Source organism: Ochotona princeps, chromosome 10, assembly GCF_030435755.1.
Source record: "Ochotona princeps isolate mOchPri1 chromosome 10, mOchPri1.hap1, whole genome shotgun sequence".
In the NCBI taxonomy this organism is placed as follows: Eukaryota; Metazoa; Chordata; class Mammalia; order Lagomorpha; family Ochotonidae; genus Ochotona; species Ochotona princeps.
Genome location: NC_080841.1, coordinates 36,990,941 through 37,007,088, shown reverse-complemented (window position 1 = coordinate 37,007,088; position 16,148 = coordinate 36,990,941). Strand labels below are relative to the sequence as shown.

The 16,148-nt window shown below is 36.7% G+C and overlaps 1 protein-coding gene across 1 annotated transcript in view; it reads right to left on the bottom strand.

The window, feature by feature from the left end:
• The window catches only part of PLXDC2 (plexin domain containing 2), a 415,329-nt gene that overhangs the window by 51,588 nt on the left and 347,593 nt on the right, over positions 1-16,148 (bottom strand). The gene's annotated exons all lie outside the window — the stretch shown is intronic.

Here is a 16,148-nt window from a genome sequence, read left to right as displayed (position 1 = left end):
GGTTTTCTTGTCTTATCTCTTATTTTTTTTTTCTCATCACCAAAACAAAGAAGCAAATACAATTTGCAGTGTCCTTTATAAAAGTTGCAGACGTATTTACAGCTATTTTTTAAAGATTCACAGTCCCTCAAACTATCTTTGGTAAACAGTTTTGAAGGTTGCAAAATCCCGCACACTCAAAAGCAAAGATCCTCCCTCACTCTGCCTCTGGGGTAAAGCTGAAAACATCTGGACCTCAACCAGCTCCTGGACAAATGCTGTAAGGCCTGGAACAGCTGAGCTGATGATGGAGTATACTGCTTTTTGCTTTATGCAAGGTAATTAGTGATGGCAATGTGATTGACTGCCAGTGTTTGATTTTATTCAGCCAGAGTGGCTCAGGATCCAGGGGTGATCAGGTCAGACACAGGAAGGCCCAACCCATCATGACTAACCTTAACAATCACCCTGCCTCCAGGCCTAGGAGCCAGCTGGTTTGAATCTAGCTTCTATTCCTATGATAGGTGGCAGCTTCAGAAAGAAGAGCTTTCCCGTGCTATGTGACTCTCCCACAAATCAGTGTACCTGAGGGGGATCTTGGGGATGCCCAGCACCAGGATGCTCAGGTCACATTCTGAAAGGTGACTTAGCAAGTGCTACATTGCTAAGGTTTAGTTCATTCATACTATTTCCCCTGTCTGAAATAACTTCCTATTCTCCGTATCTCTGTTGACACAGCCCAGAAATCACTATGCAGAACGTCTTCTGGGAAGGCATCATAATTATCATCTTATCTCACTATTAAATAGTCAATGCTAACATTCCATGTGCTACCTCATACCTACTAATATGATGAGGGATATTTTAAAGGTTGGAGTTTTATAATGAATTATGTAATATACCTGACAAATATGGACACACGTTCTGTACTAGAAATTCACAGTATGGGGAAGGCTGTAGGCATCTGGCGCATCAGTGAAGAGACTCCCATGTTGGGATGCCTGGAGTTGATTCTCCAGCCCAGCTTCCTGTCACTTCACACCCCATAAAGGCCCTAGCACTAATGATCTGTCACCTGCATGGGAAATGTATATTGAGTTTCTGGCTCCTGGCTTTAGTTGGCTTAGTCATGGCTACATCATGCAACTAAAGAATAAACTATTGCATGGGATCTCTCTCCCTCTTTCCCTTTCAAATAAACTATATCAAAACATTGAAAAAAAACTCAAAATGCTCTAACTAAAATTACTAATTCATATTGTCTTGGAATTTTAATATTTAAATGTATATTTACATAAAATGCACATTATTATGCACAGTGTAGAAATATATTTTTAAAAATATTTGGAATCTGTTCGACTTTCAATCTAGAATCCTTACAGTGTTGATAGTTTTGCTTGATGAACTCCCCCATCCCCGTTTGATTTGCACTGTGTCCACAGAATGTTTTTTTTCTGAGATTCCTTGCTACAGATTATGCACCATGTCATGAATGAGCATAATCCAATTCAAGTGGAATGTGAAAACAACTCCACTTTCAACAAAATAGACCGCATCCATCATTCTCTACAGACATGATCCATTGATGCTCAGCTATTTTATGCCTACCATCTGTGTTGTACAAGCTTAAGTATGGAATAAACATCAGCGGGTGATTTGGCATCCTGACTCTGAGAATCCCCAGTGGTGGAGGCCATCTCTGGCTACCCGATGACATACTGATGTGGGACATCTATTTACTCCTAGAGCAGTTAGCTGACACTCCTCTTCTCTGCCTTTCAAGTCTGTTCAAATACTGAAGAATGTACTGATGTTCTCCTTTGGGATATGGGGAATTACTGATTTGCTAAAAAAAAATTGTTTTGGAGGAGAAATCTGATCACAAGTAATAAAATGGAGCAGATAATCTAAAACAATGTCTTTTTTTCTTATTCTACTCCCAATGTACCCAAAGGCAAGGGAATTACTTTTATCTCATAACATGATTATATCAAATCTTAAGACTTCAATGTTGATTTAAACTTTCTCTTACAAAAGTTAGTCCTTTAAACTGTTAATCAGAGAAAGAGTAGTGTAACACTGCAGTTTACTTAATTTATTAAATAACCCCCACGTTAAAGTTTGTAAAATTAGGATCTGCCAGCCAAATGTGCATTCATTCATGTATTCACAACAGATTTGATATTAATTGATTTGCAGCTTGCAAAGCAAATAGGATTTTGCTTAAAAAGTTCACATATTTTGAAACTTATAATTCCTTTAAAAATGAGTAAAACTGGATACTAATTTTCAGTACATTTGTAATTCAATTATTTAATCAGTAACCAAAAGCAATTACAAACTATGCATCGTGTTACTACATGTTAAGTCACCACCTGAGACCCACTCTTCCATAATCAGAGTGCTAATTTGAATCCTAGCCACTCCTCTTTCAATCCAGCCTCCTGTTTCTTGTTTTTTTTTTTTAAATATTTATTTTTGCTACAAAGTCAGATATACAGAGAGAGGAGAGACAGAGAGGAAGATCTTTCGTCCGATGATTCACTCCCCAAGTGAGCTGCAACGGGCCAGTGCGCGCCAATCCAAAGCCGGGAACCAGGAACCTCTTCCAGGTCTCCCACGCGGGTGCAGTGTCCCAATGCATTGGGCCATCCTCGACTGCTTTCCCAGGCCACAAGCAGGGAGCTGGATGGGAAGTGGAGCTGCTGGGATTAGAACCGGTGCCCATATGGGATCCCGGGTGCATTCAAGGTGAGGACTTTAGCCGCTAGGCCACGCTGCCGGGCCCTAATCCAGCCTCCTGTTAACACACTCTGGAACAAAGGTGATGGTTCGAGCACTTGGGTTTCTGTCACTCATATGAGAAATTTAGAATTGGCTTTGACAAAAGCTCTGGCTTTTGTGGGCTTGGGGAGTTGGCCAATGGATGGAAGATCTCTCTCTCTCTCTCTCTCTCTCTCTCTCTCTCTCTTTCCAGTAGATGAAAATACATATTATCTTTGAAAAAGCAATTATATGAAAAGAGAATATGTGTGTTATATCATTAAGAAAGCCCATGTTCATACTATTTAATTTAAATAAGCCTGGAGTCTCTTTTGGGAATACTTTTCTTTGTCCCAAGAGCTACCACTTTTTTTTTTCTTTTTTAAACACAGTAATATTCCAGTTGTCCTACATCACTGGGTGCTGGTCTTGCCAGAATCTGCTGGCCTTTGTTTTTACTTTCATTCATCCAAAAAAAGTTTTTGTTTTTCTTATTAATTTCAATACTGACTCATAGGTCATCCAACAGCATTGTTTATTTCACAAAGGACTTTGATTTTCTTTTTCATTTTTTTAGTAACTCATTGATCATTTAATAACATGTTATTTAACTTCATGTTGTAAATTTTCTGTTTTTTTCTCTGTTGTTGATTTTGTTGTATGGCTTTTCATTGAAGGGGACGTATAGGAACTGTGTAGTAGAGACTATCACATACAGATGCAGTGTACATGTCTAATTCCAAATCAAAGATGGACTTCAAATGAAACTGCTGGACTCTGCCATTGTCCATGGCTACAATGTCAAGATACACTTAAACAGCACAATGATGGACTTAGGACTGATTGTGAAGGACGATACTATTGTAATGATATAGGGAATATCAGTAGGGGTTACACCTATTTGGGAAAAGGGGAAGGGAAATCCAGGATCCTATGGAACTGTATCATGAAATGAACGAATGAATGAATGAATAAATAAGATAATTCCAAAACAAACTAATAGATAGATATTTAATTTAATTCTATTTTCCCCTCAATTTTAATGGGATGTTGACTTCAAAGCCCACAGGACCCATGTTAAATAAGGGGGTTGAGGAAGCAAACAGTATTCTCCTATCTCATAGCACATCATTCAAATCAAAAGATCCAAGTATAAATCTCATCACACCTCTATCTTTGTTTATAGAAAGGTTTTGGAAATAAGACATTTTTTTGCAAGGCTAATGTATTTCTAGGCAGGAAAGAGTCCTAATACATATTCATAAGGATAAAATGGGATGCACATTTAATTAAACAACTGATCATTTTACCAGAGATGCGAAATATCCACAAAAGAAAATTTAGGTAAGAAACTTCAATGAATTCTAAGGCTTTCATTAAAATCAAGTTCTAGACCAAGATTCAGCAAACTTTTTTCTAGGAGTGACCAGACAGTAAATACTGGGCTCTTTTGTGGACAACCTTTACTATTATAGCTTGAATGCAGAAAGATAAATAAACAGAGGAGATATGGCTGGAACCTGATGTGTATGATCCGTGTAGCCTCAAAAGTATATATCAGGGTATGCTATCTGTTTTTAATAATACTAGTGTTCATGTACTTGAGGAGCTCATCTGCTGGGTCACCATCCAAATGCCCAGCGTGGGCAGGACAGGATGAGGCTGAAGCTAAGAACCAGAAACTCAATTCAAGTCTCCCAAGGATTTGTGCCACTACTAATGCCTGTTAGGTTCTGCATTCACAGCAGTGTGTATTGGAAGTCGAGCCAGTAATTGAACCCAGTTAACTGCTAGGGACTAATGAAAACCTCCAGAACGAGCTATCTTAACAGAATGGTCCATTGTAAATTTAGTAAATTTTTTTGCTACATATTGAGACAAAAATGCAAAAAATGGTCCAATAGAATTTTACAAATGGAAACATGCTTTAACAAGATGTCTTAATATTTTACATGAGATGATAAACATTAGTGATTGTAACTAATAATATAAAATTTACCATGTAATAACACAGATGCCAAGTTATAAGGTTACAGAAAATCAATTTCCTTTGAAATCCTGAAACAAATGTAATTTGAAAGGCAATTCATAACATTTAAATAATTGATAATAATGATCAATAATTTCAATATAACTTAGTAAAAATTTACATATCATTTTCCTTATAAGACATGCCTGTTCCCAATTGGCCTCAGGCATGTGATAAACCATTTTACCTCTAAAAATGCTTCTAGAATTAGTAAATTTGAGCTTTAAGTTTTTCAGAATTCTTGTGTCTGATTGTCTCATGGAACATAGCTCTGGGAATGTCACCTGAATCTACTGGTAATCTGTTTAAAAGGCAATACAGTTGATAAATTATAAAAATTTGCATTATGGGGCCAGCACAGTGGCAGGTAATCCTCTGCCTGCAGTGACCTAATCCCATGAGTGCTGTTTCATGTCCCAGCTGTTCCATTTCTGATCCAGTTTCCTGATAATGCCCTGGGAAAGCAGCAAAGGACGGCCCAAAGTCTTGGGATCCTGCACCCATGTGGAAGACCCGGAAGAAGCTACTGGCTCCCAGCTTCATACCACCTCAGCTCTGGCTATTGGGGCCATTTAGGGGAGTGAACCAGTGAATGCAAGATCTCTCTGTTCCTTTCTCTCTGTAACAATTTCAAGTGAAAAGTTTTTTTTTTTTTAATCATCATCCTAAATAGAGTTTGTTTTAGTTAAAACTCTTGATGTTACTGGTAGAATTAAAAGCCAGTGTCATCGAGAATAGTAATATGCAGAATACAGGAACTTTTCTCCTGAAATGAATTTCAGTTGAAAAATTAGGATCAAATCATCTCATATCCTGAACCTTATCCCTCATACATATGTCATCTCTTAAAGATCATTCAGTCAAGTCTTCATTTTCTGCAGGATTTCTAGAATCTACTATAGCTCTAGTATATGTTTACAAAACAAAAACTGTAGTAACTTTCATTTTTTAATTCTGCTTTGCTACTCAAACATTCACTTCCTGCTGCTATCTTTCAAATAATTGGCAAAAAAGAAATACTTGTAAAAATGAAAACAGAACACCACGTTACCTTAAACCATTTATTTATTTATTTTAGAGGCAGAGATAGAGAAAGAAAGAGAAAATAAGAATATTTGAGTTTTTTTTCCCCAAATGACTACAACAGATAAGGCTGGTCGAGGGTAAATCTGGCGGTTGGAGGGCCAGAACCCAACTACTTGAGTCGTTACTCGTTCCTCTCACAGTCTGTATGAGCAGGAAGCTGAAATCCCAAGCTGGAACCAGGACTCAGGAGGAAAAAGTTGACAGACAGTGAAGGACTGTTGGGTTTATTGAAAATGTGCTACACCTTTCTGAAATCATTCTGATGAAAAGTCACTGCTACTGTGGATAAAATGCCCTTTTTGAGCATTTTCAGTGTTTCAAGGGAATAAAGAGGATAAAACAGTGGACTGAAACATACGCTTACTGTGATGCACACAAGGTCAATGACACACTGGACAGTCTGCTAGCTCCTGTTGGATCAAAGTAATTAGTAATAGCCTGCAGCTGTTACCACGCACCATATTTTAATCAGCGAAACAGCAACTGTTCCTTGATTATTACATGCTTTGCTATTTGTTATATATTTACATTTAAAATTCTAAGAGGCAAGAGCATGATGCTCATTCCAAATGAGCATTCACTCATTTGGAAATAGCTAAAGGCTATTTGACTCAGGAGATGTGCTTGCAATACTATTCTCAGATTTAATTCCAATTTTTGCCTTTATTCCTCGCTTACCTTTTAAGCATGGCTGGTTTAGAGAATTTCAAACTACTTTATTGATTAAATGACCTTTATAAAATTGGTTATTTATTAATAAATAACCTTTGTCAAGTTGATTAACCCAAATGTCAAAATTAAAGCAGTCACAATAGTAATGCCTTCATAGTGGACTTACAATTTGAAACAATACAGTCAAAGCAGTAAACAAGTATTTTAATAAGTGGTGACTGTTTATTGTTCCACTGTAGTAACATTAACTTTGTGCCTTTGCTATGGCTGGGAAAGTGTTGACAGTATCAACAGGCTCAGGGAGTCCACATGATTCGTTTTATTCTTTACTCCATCCTTCTTTCCTCCCTCCCTCCCTCCCTCCCTCCCTCCCTCCCTCCCTTCCTTCCTTTCTCTCTCTTTCTCTTTTTCTTTCTTTTTTCTTTCCTTCCTTCCCTCCTCCCTCCTTTCCTTCCTTCCGTTCTCCCTTCATTTCTTCATTCCTTTATTCCTTTAAAAAATCTAAATATTTTTCTATACACATCACGATTTCCTTAACACAGGGATTGGATCCAAGATGTTTCAAATCCTTGATCTTTCCTCACCCACAATGTTTTTAAATGCTTTATTGAATCACAGTACACCTATCGAGAAAGGCACATACAGATGTGCATTTTTGTTTCTCTGACTACACTCATCACCAACACACAAATTAAGGACAAAACATTATTAGTAGCCCAAAAGTCCACAATATTCTCCTCTTCAACTTCTGTTTCAAAACATGAGAGAGAGAAATATATTGTTATTTATATGTCATTTATGTAAATAATTATATTTATAACTAAGTGATAACATCCACACAATCTTTATACTTTCTCTGGATGTTAACTACCGCCAACACAAAATATGTGATGCTTGCCTTTTGGGTCTGGCTTATTTCACCTAGCAGAGTGATCTCAATTTCCTTTTTTTTTTTTTCAAAATGTCAGGAATCAAGACTGGCTAAGTACTCACTTGAACAATCTTAGTACAGTGTCCTATCAACTATAATTTTACAACTTTATGTTCCCTGCTTAAATAGTTTGCTGATTAAAAAAAACAGTGGAGGCAGAAATAATTAAATCTGAATTCCTCAATGACTTTCAATTTTGTGCTGGTTCAACTAAACCAAGTGGATGTAAATACATTAGCAACAGAATGTAATTTTAAAAATCTTAATTTCTACCAAAAATTGATTATTGCTATATGGAAACTTTAAAATTTGTTTGAAATAAACCATAGTAAAATGTATTATATAATCTATATATATTAAAGCTAAATTGTTGTGCAACATTTTCTTCTTGCTTTTTTGAGGGGGAAGAGTCATATAAATGCAGCATCTATTTTCCTATTCAATTCCATTTCATTTAAATGCTGGTTGTACCCACTGTGTAGCTAATGACATCACTACTGTCCTGAATTAATTCTCAGCTTGAGAAACTCTGTCCAATACTTAAAATTAAATCATATTCATGGTTTAAATTGTTTAGGAGTCAGTGCACTGGGAGCAGTGTTTTAGTGTAGTGCACAGATCCACTATCTTTAGGGCAGGCATTCCATCTGGGCACCTGTTCATGTCCTGGATGCTCCACTTGGTCCAGCACCTGCTAATGGTCTATGCGTTCAGCTAAGTGTTTGAGCCCCAGCCTTCCATGTGGGAAACTTGGATGAATTTCCGGGTCCCTGGTTTCAGCCTGGCCCAGCCCTGTCTGTTGAGACCATCTGGGTGTGAAGCAGCAAATAGAATAACTCTATCTACCTTTCTTTCTCCCTCCGTAACTGAACTTTCACAGAGAATAAATAAATCTTTTAAAAAGAGTAAGTATATCACAATTCTAAGATATTACTAGTATTATTTCTAGCCTTTAATGTATGTTTTCTATTCATCAAATGGGAATTATTACATGCAACAGCTTGCTTTTCCATAGTTGATACAACAGTCTGGGTATTTTCTCATAGCTTCTTAAGAATATTGCCTGACAATTTTTAAGGATAGCATATACACCATTATATGAATTTAGGACATTTTATTTAATCTATATATGAGAATATCTACATTTTTTTAATTTATAAAGATATATGCCAATTTTGCATTTAGATAAAAAATGACAAACCATGTTTTCATTAGCATTCTATTATTAATAAGTTACACTTTAAAAGATGCTTATTGACCTCACATATTTCCATATTTTGACCTGTATACCCATTTACTTATTTCACTTTATTCGTTTGGGTTATTCCTATTAAAGGCTTGGAAGAGAGAGAAAGAGACACAGAAGAGAGAGATCTTCATCTATTCTTTCTTCAAAAGCCCACAACAGCTGGGTCTAGTCCAGGCTGAAAGTAGGAGACAAGAACTCCATCAGGGTTCTAACACAGGTGGCAAGGTCCCATCATTAGCTGGTTCCCAGAGTGGACATTGGTAGGAAGGCTGGACCAGAAGCAGGGGTGGGACTTAAACTGGTCCTGTGACATGGAATGTGGGTATTCCAAATGTGCCTTGCCACTGTACTACATACTCATCCTATTCCTTTTAGTTTTTTTTTTTAAGTGTTCTGCAGCATTATACCTGACTTACAATTTTCTCTTTAATTCTAAATATAACTTTTTATTTGCTACACAGGAATATACATATGCTACATATTTTGTCATGAAACTTTCAACCTTTTACAATTTGTTTCTTCTTGAAGAAAATGATGCTACTGTATGATCTATGAGTCATTGAATAATTTAATAAGAAACTGTTTTGAAGAGATGAAACTAACAAAAACAAAAACATCAAAATCCATGAGATAGAGCTTTCGCTGATTTTAATCACTCAGTAGCATGTTATTTAACTTCATGGTGTTGTTAATTTTTTTCTTCCTATTGTTGATTTTGTTTTGTGGCTTTTCATTTAAGGGGATTATAGTAGCTGTATAATGGAAACTGTCATATCCAGTAACATGTTATTTAACTTCATGACATTGTAAATTTATATTTTTCTTCCTTTGTTGATTTTGCATTGTGGCTTTTCATTTAAGGGGATATATATAGTAACTGTGCAATGGAGACCATCATATCCAGATGTGAGGATACAATGTAGTATACATCTCTACTTCCAGACAAAGATGGACTTACAATGAAACTGTTTACTGTATCTTGACAATAGGATGCTGGACTCTATGCCATTGTCCATGCCTGCAATGATGGACATATGACTGTGTATGAAGAAGTATATTTTAGTAATGATATAAAGGTACTGGGGGGGAGGGAGTTGGGGAGGGGAAAAGGGAAATGCCAGGAGCCTATGGAACTGTATCATAAAATGATAATAATAATAATAATAAATTAAAAAGATAAAAAAAGAAAAAGTTTTGTTTCTTCTTTGTTTTGCTGGTTAAGGGTTCCCCTATATATTATCTCATTAGCCTATTATTTTTCACTTAAACTTTCTAAACTCTTACGGATTTTGGCATATAGTGGAAAGGATGAATCAAAGTTTAAAATTAATATATTTGAGGCCAGTGCCATGGAGTAGTGAGTTGAGCCACCACCTACGGTTTCAGCTTCACTGGTTTGAGTCCTGGCTGCTCCACTTCCAATCTACCTCTCTGGAAATGGCTTGGAAAAGCAGCAGAAGATGGCCCAAATCCTTGGGCCTCTGCTCTCACATGAGGAGACCAGGAAGAAGCTTGTGGCCATTTGGGGTGTGTACAAATGAATAGAAGATCTCGGTCCCTCCTCTCTTTCACTCTCACCTTTTTCAATTGCTCCTTCTCACTGTTTCCGGAACTCTGACTTTCAAATAAATCTTAAAAAAAAAGAAGAACTGTATTTCTCAGATAGAATGTCAAGACTGATGTGATCATGTCTGTCATTGATGTTTTTGAATACTTATTTACTCTATGTGAATTTCATAATCACAGTATCATGTTCCAAATAATAATCCTATTGTGAATTTGAGAGATCTGGTGTAGAAATAACTGACAACACATTCTGGTTTCCATCCTCTGAAATGTTTATTCAGCTGTCAGTCTAAGTGTCTACATAACTATTTCATCCATTTCTGCTGTTAAGAATTTTCATCCCTGCATTTGCTGAATCATCCATTCTGACAGAAAGTAACTGGTTTCTGCATGATTATTTTGCAATAATCCTCTTTATTTACAGATGTTGACTTCTATTTCTTCTTTTGAATAATACCATTTTTCATTTGTGTTTCTTTGTGTACTAATAGGAATTTGTAGAACCATGTTACATCACGGAGGTGATCACATTCTTGCCTTCTTCCTAATTATAATGGGCATGTCTCTAGGACTTCAGTTTTCCATAAAATTTTTAAAGTTATTATGAAATAACAATAATTATTACATTTAATGACTACCATTCTATCATAGCATACTAACATTTGTACCTAGGAACAAATGCCAGATTTTACCAAACAATTTTTTCTATTAAAATCACCAAAATTTTTAAATACTAGCATTACTAATCATATTGATATGCTTTTATATTAAATTTATTATTTTATAATACAGTTCCATGGGCCCTGGCATTTCCCTTCTCCCCTTCCCAAGTCCTGTCCCCTGCCCACACACACAGATTTCCCCTATGTCATTACAATAGTATAGTTCTTCATAATCAATCATAGGCCCATCATTCTGCTATTTTAGTGTATTCTGACATTGCAGGTATGGACAATGATAGAAACCCCAGCATCCTATTGTCAAGATATATATAACACTTTAATGTCAATGATGGCATTGATGCATTTTTAAAGTTAACATATTTTTATTCATGGAATAATTTTACTGTTAATTATATTTTAACAATTTGAACTTTTTGTTGAATTTGATCTTTAGCCACTACTGTTTTAACATTCTAGACTCATAAATGATAAAGGATATCCACGGATAACCTACCGCTAACCTCACATGTAATGATGAAAAACTCAATGTTTTCTCCCTAAAATCAGAAGCATAGTACAATAGCCATTCATTCTGCTCATCAACACTGTATCCTGAAGAGACAAAAAAGTTAGAATTCCAGAAGTTATGCTCTGGGAGAACAGGTGGCTACATATTTCCTATCTGATATGTTTTGTTTTATATGTGAATGCAAAGTGAGATTTCAAATCAACTCAGAGTTGGATCATTTGTGGGAAAACAATGAAACTATATCAGATTACAGAATTACTGAGATTCCTGACAACTCTCTCTAGAGGGGCAAAGTATGATTCGTTGTGATGTTGGAGAGTTGGAAAGCTTACCATTTTAATAACATAGATCATTTCACTAACCCAAAGGATTCCTGAGGGTACAGTGTATTATGTTTGGTAAGATTATGCTACCTTGCCACACCTGATTCCCTCCCCAACTTTAGGCAATATGAGCCTCCCACCTTAAACTGACAATGAATGGCAGATAACAATTTTTAGTCTGTTCTGGAATATGTCCAGAGAAAAACACATGATGTTATTTCATATGTCTGTCCTGGAAAAGGAAAGGTGAAACGTGGAGTGGCTGACACTTACTTGAGCATGCAGCAGTTGACAGGAGCACTGTTCACCAACTTTCAGTTATGTGACCCTTACCCCAACTTGGCAATGTAATTCACTGTTATTCCCATTTCAAAGACTTGGGGCTGCATGACTTAGTGTTAGAGCATGAACTTTACAGCTGCATATAACAAATGTATGTGTGGGGTCAGCCCTTTGCTGACACTCCTAACATGTTCATATTGGTGGGATTTAGGTTGGGATCTAGGGAATATTATCTTTGGAGACTCGGTTTCTATAAGATGGAGAATATAGAATATCTTGGCTAGGCTGTGGTGCTGATTAAATCAGACAGATGAAACATTCCATTGCACTTTGATGTAGTAAATGCTCAGTAAACTTATTTGTTGATCACATTGGAAAACAAAAAGAAATGGTAATCTAATTCATGATGAAAAAAAAAACTATAATAACACAATAGTATGGCAAAGTGTCCCCGGGAAATTGAGCTAACAGGTGATTTGGATGCAAACTTCTTAAATCTATGCGTGTTCAGAAGATCTGCTGAAACCTCCGACCCTCATTCATATGGGTGTTCAATATTCTAAGAATAAACTTAATTAATTTATTTTTAAAGTTACTCATCACTTGATTTTATACTTTTTAAGTTATTATGTGTTTAATTTTGAAACATTTAATTCTGTTTCCCACAAACTTGCGGAAGTAACCTTGGATCCTCCAAGTGCTAACCAAGCCCTCAGTTTCTTTAGCCAAAAAAGTGAACTTCGCGAAATTGGAGAGGAGTTGGAGCTACAGTGTAGCAGGTAAGGCCAGAGCCTACAGCATCCATTATGGGCACAGGTTCAAGACCTGGTCACTCCACTTCAGATTCAACTTCCTGCTAATGAGCATGGGAAAGCAGCAGAGGGTGGCTGAAGTGCTTGGGCCCCTCTACCCACATGGGAGGCCCAGAGGAGGTTGCTGGCTTCAATCTGGCTCAGCCCAGGCCACTGTGGCCATGTGAGGAGTGGGCTGGCAGATGGAGGATCTGTTTCCGTCTTGGAGCCTCCTTCTCTCTTGTCTGTAACTCTGTCTTTCAAATAATTTTTTGAAGTAAAAATAAAACAAAAACCTTCACGAGGTAAGTTCTTGCAGAATCTAAAAGCTCTTTTATGGCATCCAACTTTTCAGTCCTGGTAGAAAGAGCAGAGTCTTAAAGCAAAGTGAAAAAAAAAAAAAAAACTGCTTCATGATTGAGGGACACTGAAGCAACAATTAACAACAACAAGAAAAACTACTGACAGATTCAGTTTTCAGGTTTTGACACTCTAAAAAATTCCTGTCTTCATATCAAATGCCAAATTTTAATGGTACCTTCAAATGCATAAAAGGGACAGAACAGAGCTGTTGATTTTTGCTTTATTGTAAAAAGGAATGCAGTCGTAGGGGCTTAGATATGCTGAGCCTTAGTGAATGTGATCCTTTTTGCCTGTGCATTTTTGCTCAGCTGGGCTCCTATTAATGGTTTCTGCTCTTCTGCAGTGTTCCATCTCCGCCTGAAACACCAGAAATGCATGAGGCAACTCAACTCATCCTGCCAAGATAGCAGGGGCAAGCACAAGAAACCCCTTTGCCAAGACCATCATCTCATTATTTTACGTATATTGGTCTCATAGTTTTACTTGGAAAGTTAAGATTTACCAAGAAATGGATAGAGATGGTATTTCCAGCTTCCCAGAAAATCCTAATATGAACTTTGCCTATTCCTGTTTCTAACCATAAACAAAGACTAAAGCAATCCAAAAGAACACCCCACTGTCTCCCTGGCTTCAGTAGGAGTGATCAGCGAACTGTCTTTGAACAATAAATGTGTTTATCTCCCCTTTCCATCTCACTGCTCAAGACACAGAGTGTTTCTTATTAGAGGTGAATTGAGTCCTTAGAACGGATCTGCAGGGAGCATGACTGGGTGGACTGGGAACGTTGGTGCTCTGCCACCAGTCAAGCACACATGCACCAGCGTTTTCAGGCTTGGGCCAGTGGTCAGGGTTGACTTTAGCAGAGCCCCTCAATGCCTGCTCTCGGGTGCTCTAGCGGTGAAGAGATGGAAGGTCTAGGCTGTGGGACCTCTGCCACAGAATGTCCACAATGCAATGTAATCTCATCTCTTCCACTTTCTGAGTTTTAACTTTCCAGAAAGTTTCTTCTCCTTAAGAAGATATCATTTCCAAAGCATTTAAGAAACCTATTTGTACATTTCATCTTATTAATTGGTCTAGACTTATTATCAATTTTATCATGCAATTAAATCTTTCAAACAAGTACAATGAGCTTATTTAAAACAAGGACAGGGCCTTATGACAAACACTTTGTGCTAATTTTTCTGTAGCTATTTCCCCAGATGTTGCAGTGTAAGGTAGCAATAATTCCAGATAGCAGTAACCAGACTTAACCACGAACAGCAGAGTGCTGCTTCTCCAAAGACATTGACTGATGTTTTCATATTGTATTTCATTTTTTTAAAGATTTATTTATTTTTATTGGAAAAGCAGCTACACAGAGACGAGGAAAAACAGAGAGGAAGATCTTCTGTCTGTTGATTCACTCCCCAAGTGGAAAAAATGGCTAGGGATGAGATGATCCAAAGCCAGGAGCCAGGATGTTCTTCTTGGTTTCCCATGCTAGTGCAGGGTCCCAAGGCTTTGGGCCATCCTCAACTGTTTTCCCAAGCCACAAGCAGGGAGCTAGACAGGAAGTGGCCACCAGGAGACAAACCGATAGCCATACGGGATCCTCATGCATGCAAGCTGAGGACTTTAGCCATTAGGCTACCACGCTGGGTCCTTGTATTTCTATATTCTTCAATAGATAGTGTATTTATGGGAGAACTTCCCTAAGATGCCCATTAGTTGAAAATACCTTTTTTTATATATGTGATAGTCTACATTAGCTAAGATTAATAATTCAAATTGAAGAAAATTTATTATCCCACTTCATTCAGACATCTATTCCTATTTACATGTAGCGGTAAATTATGCTGCATCCTAAGTGATTGTTTTAAAAAAAATAAATTTATTTTTGATGGAAATACTTCTGATAGAACTAACAGTTTGCTGCAATGTTACCAAGTTATTGTGTTATCATTTTCAAATAGCACATTTGATCATTTTAAATACATACCTAAATATACTGTATATGTTGTACAGGTAATATAGATGCGTATGTATGTAAATATGTGTGTATAATGCTGAATTCAATTTGCCTCTGGAAGTGTAAGTTGTAATACCAATGCTTGAATAATAAGCTATTTAATTTTAGAGGTGACTTTAGAAGACACAAAGCTTTGTTGTTCTTCTACACTTTCACTAAGCTCTCTTCATTACAAATCTTTTACCTCACCTGCAAGGTTAGAAGACATCTTCGACTGTACCAGGCCCAGGTCCTTCTATAGGTTATCAGCAAGGTGTTAGTATTTTCATTCCCCTTTAAGGAATGGTTCTTGTCATAAGACAGTGCATTCTTCTTTGTTCCCTTACTTTATTTTACAACAGATTTGCCAGGCATATAAAGTATTAAATTACTGTATGCTAATTCTATTAGAATTTTATGCAGCTCATGTGTACCAATGTTCTATGTCTTATTAAAAGCAGCAAGGAAAAAAAAGCTTTTTAAGAATTTGGGTGTGAGGCAATTTTCTGCTTCATAAAATACAGTTAATGTTTCCTTATGCTAACAGAAACATCCTTAACTATTGATTTTCTCATATTTTATTTTAACAATACTGAAAATGCTCCAGAAAACATCACTTGAGACCAACAGAACATTTGTCACAAAAGACTGCTGTACAATCATATGTTGAATGTACACATAGACCTAAATCTCCATGCTCTACTACCTTTAGTTCACAACATCCGCCAACTCCTTGCCATCACGAGTATATTATTATTCTTGCGCAAGCAACATTGTGTGGGTTTTACCTTCCTTAGTTTTCTTTTTTTCCCCAAAGTAATTAATAATTTTATTGGATTATTTGTCTCAGTGTCACTGTTTACTTCGTTAAAACCTTCATAACTAGATAATCCATATTTTTCCAAATTAGTTTATTGTTATTATTTTATCTTT